Raw genomic sequence first — 12801 nt, forward strand, 5'->3', positions numbered from 1 at the left:
AAGTTAATACTCTCTAAATGTTATCCCAATATTGGATTTTAAAAATGGCAATAAAATATAATGCTATTTTATAATATTTGTAAAATGTGTGCTTCAAAGTTTTGGCTCTTGAAAAAAATCTATATAATTGAATTTTAACATCTATAATTGAATCAGGTTATCCTCATTTCTAACTGACCCTGAAGAGCTTGAAATTCAGTAAAATTTCACAGTATCACATTTTTATTGTAAAGAGAATTACGTTTTCTTCAACATAAAGAAGGAATATACTATTGTATTTTTATTCCCTTTTCGAAAAATGAGAAAATTTTGTACATTTGGAAACATTTTCTATTCATAGTACTTGCTGGCACAAAGCAATGCCTGATCATTACCCACAGGAGTATTCCTTTGGCTTATCAAAGTCTTCAGAATCTTATATTTTCATCTTTACCAGAATTGACCTTTCATTTGTTAATGATAATACCATAGACCCTTTAAGGAAATGTCTGTGAAACTAGACTGGAAGTAAATGCACAAACCTGAAATTTCTATCCTTAGATCAGATAGACTACCTCTGTAATGCAGGTATCCCATTAGAACATAGTCCTGCAATTCAATTCTTAGTTCTATTACTTCTCAAATTCATTACCTCACTGTTTAAACATCTCTGGTCTCAAGACCTCAGTTGTAAAGTCAGTACAACTCTTCATGCCAAGAAGGGTCTATAGTGGCATCTTGACTTGCCAGTGAACATGCAGTAGTGGTACACCTTCTGGGCGTGGTTTCAGGTGCAGATGTGACCCAGTATAAGGTAGAAGAGGTAGAAGGCTCATGCTCCATTAGGTTTCAGAGAGTATCGGAAGGGCAGAAACTGCATTTTCTGAAGCAGAAAGACTGCAATTCACTCTTATCTGTGTAAGTCCTTCCCTAATAAACATCTAGTTATCATTTGTCTTGTGCCTGTTGAACTCATTTAAATGCAACTTTCAAATGGCCCAACTTATACTGGGTCACGACTGCCCCTGAAGCCACACCCAAAAGTTGTGACCACCACTACAAGCTTACTGGCAAGGCAAGATGCCACTACAGGGGTCATATGACTCCACAGGGTCATCTGGAAATGAATATGATGACTGTGATTCACAGAGAAAAAGTAAAAGCGACAAGTTAAACAACTGAGCACAATATCATATTGTGTGACCTAAAGGAACAGAAAGAGACAAGGTCTCAAATGTCAGGATGAAAGAAAGCAATAAACAGAGATGGCCATGCCTTGCTTGAGTTGGAATAAGGCTACTGCAGTCACTGGTCACTATCTGCTTCCAATTATAGATGTAGTTGTGTGGCCAAGAACCTCGCACTCCTGCCTGCCACACATTCCTTTTAATTTGCTGCTTGTCAGCTGCTTGGTGACCAGAATGGGAAGAATAACTAGTACATCACCCTGAACTGGAGGATGTCAACAAGACTCGGTTATCTTTGTCTTGGCACACAGTTGAAGTTTACTCTCTGTGAGGCATCTGAGCATTTGAATTGAAAGAAGAAATAAGAATCTGTGATAATGACTGACGACAGCCTACAGGTTTACTGCACAGCAGTAATATTCAACCGGTAGCTCTCATTCTCGGCTGGCGCATTAAAAATGTGAGCCACAGGCCATGCAACTGCCCGTGAGGTACAACACCACTGATCAATATACTTTCTTATATGTCTAAATTTCCTTTATTTTAGCATAATGTAAGACCTTAATGTGACTGCCCTGGAGATAATAGAGGAGGTGTTTTATAAACTTTGAAATTCATATCAAACTAACGTGTATGCACTGTTGTGCAAAAATAATCAGCTATGCAGCAAAAAGGAGAAAAAATATGTCATGATGGTTTCTTCCCAAATGTATCACAGAGATTACTGTTAATAATGGCATGACAAGATAATTAACACCTACACAGCATCTCTCATTTACAGAGTACTTTAGAAATATTAATTAATGACCTCTTCAACACCCCACTTTACAGCTATATAAACCAAAGCAGAGGTTAAGTGATTTCTCAAAAGGAGAAATATTCTGACCAAAATTTAACAAACATGCCCTTGATATCTTTGCCTTAACCTTAGACAAAGGAGAGATCTCCCCTCTCCCTTCTTATCTGGGATCAAGAAGACTGAGCATGGCATTAATATAATACTCCACTAGCAGTAATGACCACAGTCAACAGTCTACTTGCTGAATCATATTCAGAAGCTCTAATAGAAAATCATTGAGCTAGGTAATTAATTAAAACCTGAGACTTCTTCATAGTGTTTCCAATTTGTAGGCACAAAAAAAAAAAAATATGAATTCACTTGTTGGTGCCAGATGCTATTGTCCTTTCAAATCAGTGTAAAGAGAACAATGATGAAGTGAGTAAGGAGGAAGAAAGCACAGGTGAAAACAAAGAGTCATCATCTGCATCCAGATATTACAAGACAGCTGTGACACTAAGCTAATGTCATCTTGGATGATGTCATTTGGAAGAGGGTATAGCATTTACAATTCAAATGACTATATTTTTCCCTTAGTTACTGCAAAACAAGTTCTGTCCAGAGTTGGAAATAGAAAAATTTTTATTGATATCAAATACAATATTTGAATCCCAGATCCTTGGGACAATTCCAATGACTTATATTTATAAAGGCACTCTAAACCTATGTGTTAATTTGAATTTTTTTGTCAAGTTGTGAACATACAACATGTAAAAAACAAACTGCAAACTTTTACACTTAATTAAATGTTCCTTCCAAAATACACCACATTCTTGATAAGATTTTAACAAAAATATAACTACAATGTATATTAAAACACTCTCATTCCATGAGTTATGAGAAGTCACAGTGACAAAATACATAATAATGAAGGTCAGAAAAAAATAGGAAACATAATGAAACAATCTCAAAGATGGGGATTGTATTCCCTGTCATCTCTGGAGACAGAGAGACGAAATGGTCACATAATTCAAGACTGGGTGGCCTACATAATGAACCCTTCCTTAAAGCACAAAAAGCAATAACAATCCCCATAAGCTAGGTGATATCCATAGCATAAGGTTCACAGTAATGTAAGTTAAATTCATAAAGATGATAGATTATTAAAAAAATAAAAACAAATAAATATCAATGGCTGGAGATATGGCCCCATATTTGAAATGCTTGCTCTTTAACCATAAAATCATTAGTTCAGATCTCAGAACAAACTATAAATAAAGAATGATATACCAATTTGCTTATCACCATAAGTTGGGGTCAATGAGCATTTACAGGAGCGTTACTAGAATTGGATAACTAGTCAAGAGAGTAAATAAACAGCAATTGCCAGGTTGAGGGCTGGATCTTTGTCTAAACTGAGTAAACTCAGTTTGTTTTGACTGAATATAGCAGAAACACAAAGCACACAGGGACATGGGACATATATCTGTGTATGCATGCACAAACATGTGCGCGCAACACACATACACTCAGGAGAAGAGAGGTTAAAATGGAGCAAGTAGAATTTCCAGAAATGAAAGCTCAGAAACAAAATAGGAGCCACATGGTGGCTCAAAAAGCACACTAAAGTGCTAAAAGGAAATAACAAATAACAAAAACTCATTCAAAAATAGAACTAAATAAAATATTAGCTCTCCACTATTCTTTCCCTCACTCAATTTTCATGCTCCCTCATGCCCTCCTCTTGCCTCTACTTCTCTTCTTCTCTCTCCTAACTCCCTCTTCCCTCCCCAAATGCTCCCAATATGCTCAGGAGATCTTGTCCCTTTCCTCTTCTCTGGGGGCCATGTATGTCTTTCATAGGGCCATCCCGGTTTCCTATCTTTTCTGGAGGTGTGAATTATTGGCTGGTGATCCTTTGCTTTGTGTCTAAAATCCATATATGAGTACGTACATACCATATTTGTCTTTTTTGTGAGTGGGTTACCTCATTCAGTATAGTTTCTTCTAGTTCCCCCCATTTGCCTGCAAATGTCAAGATTCCAGTATTGTTCTCCTCTGAGTAGTATTCCATTGTGTAAATGTACCTAATTTTCTTTATATATTCTTCAGTTGAGGGGCATCTAGGTTGCTTCCAGGTTCTGGCTACTTCAAAAAATGCTGCTATGAACATAGTTGAACAAATGTCATTGCCACATGAATGTGTATCTTTTGGGTATATGGCTAAGAATGGAATTGCTGGATCTTATGGTAGACTGATTCCCATTTTCTTGAGGAACTGCCATACTGATTTCCAAAGTGGTTGTACAATTTTGCAATCTAACCAGCAGTGGAGAAGTGGTCCCCTTCTCCACATCCTCTATCATAAGCTGTTATTGGTGTTTTTGATTTTAGCCATTCTGATAGGAATAATATGGTATCACAGAGTTGTTTGATTTAATTTCCCTGATGGCTAAAGACATTGAGCACTTTCTTAACTGTCCTTAAGCCACTTTAGAATCCTCTGTAGGGAATTCTCTATTTAGATCTGTATCCCACTTTTTAATTGGATTATTTGGTGTTTTGGTGAGTGGCTTCTTGAGTTCTTTGTATATTTTGGAAAACAACCCTCTGTCAGGTGTGGGGTTGGTAAAGACCTGTTCCCATTCTTGGGTTGCCATTTTGTCATGTCAACTGTGTCCTTCATCTTACAGAAGCTTCTCAATTTCAGGAGGTCTCATTTATTAACTGTCAATCTCAGTGACAATGCTACTGGTGTTATGTTCAGGAAGCAGTCTCCTGTACCATTCAAAGGTTCTTTCCACTTTCTCTTCTAGGAGGTATAGTGTAGCTGGATTTATGTTGAGGTCCATGTTTTGTGCAAGGTGATAGATATGGATCGATCTGCAGTCATCTACACTAAAGCATCCAATTATGCCAGTACCATTTGTTGAAGGTGGTTACTTTTTTCCACTGTATAATTTTAGCTCCTTTGTCAAAAATTAGCTGTTCATGGGTGTGTAGGTTAATATCAGGGTTTTCAATTTGATTCCCTTGGCCGATATGTTTATATTTGCTCAAATACCAAGATTTTTTCAGTACAATAACACTATAATAGAGCTTGAAGTCAGGGATGGTGATATCTTCAGAAATTCTGGTAATGTACAAGGTGATTTTGGCTATCCTGGGTCTTTTTTTTTTTTTTTCATATAAAGTTGAGTATTGTCCTTGCAAGGTCTGTGAAAACTTATAATGGTATTTTCATGGGGCTTGCATTGAATCTGTAGACTGCATTAGGCAAGATTGCCATTTTTACTATGTTGATCCTACCTATGCAAAACTATGGGAGATTTTTCCATTTTCTGGTATCTTCTTTAATTTCTTTCAAGACTCAACATTCTTATTGTACAGGTCTCTCACTTGTTTGGTTAGCATTACCATAAGATATTTTATGTTGTTTGTGGCTACTGTAAAGGGTGATGTTTCTCTGATTTCTTTTTCAGCTCCTTTATCGTCTGTCTATATTAGAGCTACTTATTTTAATTTTGTAGTTAATTTTGTATCCTGCTAATTTGCTGAAGGTGTTTCTCAGATGTAGGAGTTCCTTGGTACAGTTTTTCTGGTCACTTATGTAAACTATCATATCATCTGCAAATAGAGACAGTTTGACTTCTTCCTTTCCAATTTGTATCCCCTTGTTCTCCTTTTGTTGTCTTATTGCTTTAGCTAGAACTTCAAGTACAATATTGAGGAGATATGGAGAGAGAGGACAGCCTTCTCTTGTTCCTGATTTTAAAGGAATCGCCTTAAGTTTCTCTCCATCAGTTTGATGTTGGCTGCTGGTTTACTGCATATTGCTCTCATTATGTTTAGGTATGTTCCTGTTATCCCTGATTTCTCCAAGACCTTTATCATGAAGTGGTGTTGGATTTTGTCAAAGGCTTTTTCATCATCTAGCGAGATGATCATATGGTGTTGCTTTTTCAGTTTGTCTATGAGGTGGATTACATTGCTGGAGATTCATATGCTGAACCATCCCTGCATCCCTGAGATGAAACCTGATTGGTCATGTGTTCTTGGATTTGATTTGCCAATATTTTATTGAGTATTTTTGCATCAATGTTCATGAGGGATATTGAGCTGTAGTTTTCTTTCTTAGTTGTGTCTTGTATGGCTTGGAAACCAAGCAATTATAGCCTTGTAAAAAGTGTTTGGCAATGAACCTTTTGCTTCTATTGTGTGCAACACTTTGAGGAGTATAGCTATTAGCTGTTCTTTGAATATCTGGTAGAACTCTGGACTGAAGCCATCCAGCCCTGTGCTTTTTTGGTTGTGAGATGACTGCTTCTATTTTGTTAGGGATTATATGTCTGTTTAAATTGCTTATCTGTTCTTGATTTCATTTTGGTAAGTGATATATATCCAGAAAATTGTTCATTTCCTTTAAATTTTCAAATTTTGTAGAGTACAGGTTTTCAACATATGACCTGAAAAGTCTTTGTATTTCCTCAGTGTCTGTCTGTTGTTATGTCCCCCTTTTCATTTCAGATATTGCTAACTTGTAAGTTTGCTCTCTGTTTTTGTTTTGTTTTGTTTTTAAAGTTAGTTTGGACAAAATTTTGTCTATCTTGTTGATTTTCTGTAAGAACCAATTCTTTATTACATTGATTCTTTGTATTGTTTTTTTGTCTGTTTGTTTGTTTGTTTCTATTTTGTTGAATTCAGCCCTCATTTTTATTATTTCCTGGCATCTACTACTCCAGAGTCAGCTTGCTTCACTTTATTCTAGAGGTTTCAATCGTGCTGTTAATTTTCTGATGTGTTGTGAACTTTCCTCTTAGTACTGCTTTCGAAGTTTGCCATAAGTTTGGGTATGTTGTGTCTTCATTCTCACTGGATTCTAGGAAGTCTTTGGTTTATTTCTTTATTTTTTCCTTAACCCAGGCATTGTGCAATTGTCATTGTTCAGTTTCCATGAGTTTTTAGGGTTACTTCAATTTGTGTTGTTGTTGAATTCAAACTTTGAAGCATGGTAGTCTGATAAGATACTGGGGGTTAATCTAGTTTTTTGTATCTGTTGAGGTTTGCTCTGTTATGAAGTATGTGGTTGATTTGAGAGAAGGTTACATGTGGAGCTGATAAGAATATATATTCTTTATATTTGGATGGAATGTTCTAAAGATATCTGTTAAATCCAATTTGGTCATAACTTATTACTTCTTTTATTTATTTGTTAAAGTTCTGTCTGGTGGTCATGTCTAATAGTGAGATTGGTTTGTTGAAAGTCTCCTACTATAAATGTGTGAGGTTTTATTTGTGATTTGAATCTTTTACAAATGTGAGTGCTTTTGTATATGGGCATAGATGTTCAGAATTGAGACTTTTTACTGATGAATTTCTCCTGTGATGAATATTAAATGACCTTCCTCATCTCTTTTGATTGATTTTTGTTTGAAGTCTAATTTGTTAGATATTGGGATTGCTAAATCTCCTTGTTTCTTGGGTCCATTTGATTGGAAAAATCTTTTCCCAACCCTTTACTCTGAGGTAGCATCTATCTTTGAAGTTTAGGTATGTTTCTTGTATGCAGCAGAAGAATGGATTTTGTCTTCATATCCATTCTGTTAGCATAGGTGAGTTAAGACCATTAATATTGAGGGAAATTAAGGACTATTGATTGTTAATTCATGTTCATTTTAGATTTGTTGGTAGTGGTGGTATTGTGTGTAGATTTACCCCACTTTATCTTTTGGCTTCTTGTAAAGTGGGATTATTCATTGCCTATATTTTTGTAAGTGTGGCTAACTTCTTTGGGTTAGAGTTTCCTTTCTGTAGGGCTTGATTTGTGGATATATATTGGGTAGATCTGGTTTTGGCATGAAATATATTTTGATTATTATTTTGCGAGGTGTAAGGGGACTTTTTTTTTTTTTTTTTTTTTTTTTTTTTTGGTCCAGTCTATTTGGTGTTCAATAAGCTTCTTGTACTTTCATACACTTGTCTTTCTTTAGGTTGAGAAAGTTTTCTTCTATGATTTTGTTTTCTCACCTTTGGGCTGGGCTCCTTTGCCTTCTTCTATATCTATTACTTTTACATTTGGTCTTTTCATGGTGTCCCACCTTTCCCGGATATTTTGTGTTATGATTTTGTTGGATTTGAGATTGTCTTTGATTGATGAATCTACTTCCTCTATTTTATCTTCAGCACCTGAGACTCTTTCTTCCATCTCTTGTATTCTGTTGGCTATGCTTGCATCTGTAGTTCCTGATCATTTACCCAGCTATTCTATTTCCAGCATTCCCCCAGTCTGTGTTTTCTTTATTGTCTCTATTTAAGTTTTTCAGGTCTTGAACAGTTTGAAATATTTTCTTCATCTCCTGCCACCCCCCCTTGGCTTTCCTTGCTTTCTTTAAGAGATTTGTTGATATCTTGCATTTTTTTGGTTTGTGTTTTTCTTCCATTTATTTTAGGGATTTTCTCATGTCCTCTTTTAAGTTGTTTTTAAGGTCATTCTCTTCTTCTACATTGGAATGTTCAGGTCTTGCTGGCATAGAATCCCTAGTCTCTGGTGATGTTCATATAAGTGTTTCTGTTGTTAGTTCTGTTGTTAGTTGTGTTCATGTACTGTCTTCTTCCCATCTCTTCTTCCAGTGGGTACAAGTGGTGTCTTTTCTGCTTGTAGTGGGTATGGATTCAAGGCTCTCTCTCTCTCTCTCTCTCTCTCTCTCTCTCTCTCTCTCTCTCCTCTCCTTCTCTCTCTCCTCTCTCTCTCTCTCTCTCTCCTCTCTCTCTGTCTCTCTCTCTCTCTCTCTCTGTCTCTCTCTGTCACTCTGTCTTTCCACCAGAGGGACGAGGGGCAAGACTGGAATGGCAGCAGCTGATCTAAAGATTGAGTATCTCAGGATGGCCTCAAATTCATGATCCTCCTCTCTCCTTCAGAAAATCCTACCAGCATGTACTACCACAACCAGCATGGAATTACAAAAGAAGAATTTTCATGAACTGTGAAACAGGTATTATTAAAAGAAATAAAGTTTACCATAATAGTTGAAATAAACTATTATTCAAATGTCAAACTGCCAAATATTTTGGAAATTGTACATTTAATTCCAATATATTGACAGTATATTGCAACAAAAATGATAGAGAACTTAAATGAAAGAGATAGAAGCAAAATGGTGTTTAATACATTAAAATATATGACACAGGAACATGTTTTGTTATATCTAATGAAAAAGTCACTAAAGAGGCAAAAGAGAAAGAGAACACATATAAAAGAGGAAGCCATTATTGGTTTGAAGAGAAAACTGAACCTAAAGAAAGGTCTAGAGACCTGCAAGACTGCCGCCAACTAAGAATTTGAGCAACCATAGAAAGGCTACCATAAATGCCCTTCCCAGATAGTGAGATCAACAGCTAACTTATCCACCATCATGGAGCCCTCATCTAGCACCTGTTAGAAACAGAAGCAAACACCCAAAACTAAACACTGAGTCGAACTAGAATCCAGATGCAGAGGGAGAGGACAAGACCAGGCTGCAGAAACACATAGAGACAGCTTACCTGAACAAGGAGGAGCTAACAGGCCCCCCAGACTGATGGCTGGGAATCCAGCATGGGACTGACTTAGGCCCCCCAGAATATGGGTCTCAGTTAGAAGGACTGAGCAGTCTAAGGGACCTCAGACAGTGGAACCAGGATGTATCCTTGTGCACAAAAGGACCTTGTGAACACATCCCCCATGGAGGGATACTGCCTTAATCTAGAGACTGGAGAGAAGTCCTAGTCCCTACTCCAAATGATTTGAAAGATTTACATGACACCTCCTGGATGGCATTGCCCTACATGTGTAATCAGGGTGGGGGATGGGAGGGGAGGGTGGTCAGGGTGCATGTGAGGGGGCAGAGAGTGTAAGAGGGAGGGAGGAAGGGAGAGGGAACTGGGATCGACATATAAAATAAAAAATAAATAATAAAAAAGGTATTATGTTTACTAATATTGCCTTTAAAGAATGAGGGGGTGACAAAGATGCTAACAAAAGAAAAGGCAGAGCTACATGAGAGAAAACTAGAAGTGACATATTTCAGAGGGATAGGAGGATGGAAGATGCGAGAAGATTGGTAAGCAAAGTCATTGATGAGTATTTAAATCTGAGAAGATGGATCTGGAGGACCATCCTTGTGACAAATATAAATAGCAATTATAAACCAGACCCTACACCTTAATATACATTCATAGAAATTGCTTATATTAAATAACTTTATGAAGTTTTGATGACTCTATAATTCTTCCTTCAATTATATATTTTTAACTATGATGTAAGCTTATTCTTAATATAAATAAGATAAACTAAACAAAATCAGGAATGAAATAGATACCTGGGCAGTACGTATTAAAACCTTGGTGAAAATGGTTTTCCATTTAAATATTTTTATTTTTAATGATTTTGTGTGTGTGTGTGTGTGTGTGTGTGTGTAATATGTGTGCATTTGTGAATGCAGGCACATATTTGCCACCATGTAAATGCTGAGATTTCAAGAGGTAGAACTCTCTTTCTACTAAGAATTTCCAAAATCAAATGCAGGTTATCATGATTTTATAGCAAGTCATTCTATACTGGCTCAATTTTTTTAAATAATAATAAAAAAAACCTCAAGATACTAAATCTAATAAAGTACTTCCTGCACACATCCATAAACACATTCCTGTGTTCAGGATTGAAGTGTTTTTTCTTTTTTTATCAAAATAGATAAATATGGTTTATCATTTTGATAAATGAAGATCTTATCTGCTCAGAAGTTATACAAATAATATCCATGAAATAAACATTTCCTTCCAACAGACTATGATCAAATTAGAATTGGAAAGACATTCCCTTAAAGATGGAAAAAAATGATAGGTGTGAGAAAACAATAACCAACATTATTATTACTCTTGAGACATTGTGAAACATTTTTAAAACCATATAAAACATTTCTGTCAAATAGTGTTTATATGATTTTATTTTAAACTAAAGGGTCTGCTTAGTTCGGTACTATTAAAGTAAGAAGCTATACCTGGAATTCAATATCCAGTGACATTCGAAAATATAAATGGGTCAAATAGCACCAGAAGAAAATATTCTTTAATTTGCTAAGAACAATGTCATTGCTTATGTGGAAAACCAGAAATACAGATTGATTATGAATCTAATATTTTAGCAATTGACCAATCACAAACTACACTTGCTAATTAAATGTTAAAAACTATGGAGTGATACTTGACCAGCCTAGACACAGGGGTTTGGAGGTTGAGAGGTGCCTTGGTCCTGCCTCAACTAGACGATGGGACAGACTTAGTAGACTTACCCTCTCTGAGGATCAGATGGGAGGAGGAGGGGAGTGGAGAAAGTGGGGGGAGACAAGAGAGGGGAAACTGGGATTGGAATGTTAAACATAAATTAATTGATAAAAGAAAAAAAATAACCTATGCCCACAAAAAGTTCTATATATTATATAGACTTCCCACATGATAATCTGCAATTATTTTGAAAGCACAAAACACAGCATGATATATACAGATTGAACTGTGTTAGAAGGACTTGTTTATAACCGTCAAGGGCCAACTTTTGTGACCCATTCCTTCAAGCTATTATCTACATCCTAAACACTCTGCAAACTCCCAAATAGTATCACAACCTGGGGACCACGTATTCAAATACACATGCTTGCTAGGTGCATTTAATAAGCAAACAATAAAGGCATACATGCATGTATGTGTTCATAAGATATGGGTACATGTCTTTCTAAAGATTAAGATATATAATGTGTGTGTATCTTAGTGCCTTTCATTCTCTCTGGTTTTTATTTTGATAACTGGTAAATAATTACTTTCATCGACATAAGAAAAGGTTTCACATGTTTAAAAGATAATAAAAGTTAATAAAAAGATTCATAGAAATGTGGAATTTTTAAATAAAGACATAGTTGAGGTCAAGTAAACCAGCTAATTTACATATTTGCTTGGGGATTTAGACTGAAAATTACTCACATCATTAATCACACAATGTCCATTATATTGGCAGATACCAGAGGCAGGTTCAGCATTTGAACAGTGATCTCATTCTGGCTGCCTCCAGCACTTTCTTTCTTCAGAATTGTCCCTTGAACTCATCCCCTGCCATTTTTACTACAGAGAATGAGATGAGAAGGAAAATATTTTGGAAATATAATCAGGGTTTTATCCTGAATTCGATATTATGATTATGTTTCAAAGACTCGTGTTTTTCCTACACTCACAAATGAAATCTGCATCCTCTAGTGACACTGAGTTTTATTTAAGATATGGAATATATTGCAATGGGAAATTTTGTTCTTAAGTTGTGTGTGTGTGGACATACTCACGAGCCACACTTAATTCAACCCACCCTTCCAACTTACAAACAGGAATACAGTTTTAAAAGAGTTCTGCCAAACTTACTATGTTGGTTTTAGTAGGAAATGTCTCCCATAGACTCTGGTATCTGAACACTTGGTCCCCAGCTGGTAACATAGTTTGAGCATATGTGTCTTGCAGAATGACAAACATTATGACAAGCAGGCATCCGGACATTATAGCCTCATTCTACTTTCAGCTTGCTAGTTCCTAAAGGAAAGTGTAATTGTGCAAATGATATGTGTAATAAGGCACTTGTAATCATTGATACCCAGTTTTCTCAGGTTGTTTCCTTTCATTTTAGTTTCATTTAGTTACATTGGGTTTCTACCTCCAATTTTTTTTTTTTTTGTAATTTTCTTTGATAGTATTTTTATTTAAATTTGAAAGGAGCTTGTTTTACATGTTAATCCCAGTTCCCACACCCACGCTTCCTCCCCTATTAAAACAAAACAATTCTAAAGG

The sequence above is a fragment of the Phodopus roborovskii genome, unplaced genomic scaffold (genome assembly GCF_943737965.1).
Source record: "Phodopus roborovskii unplaced genomic scaffold, PHOROB, whole genome shotgun sequence".
Classification (NCBI taxonomy): Eukaryota; Metazoa; Chordata; class Mammalia; order Rodentia; family Cricetidae; genus Phodopus; species Phodopus roborovskii.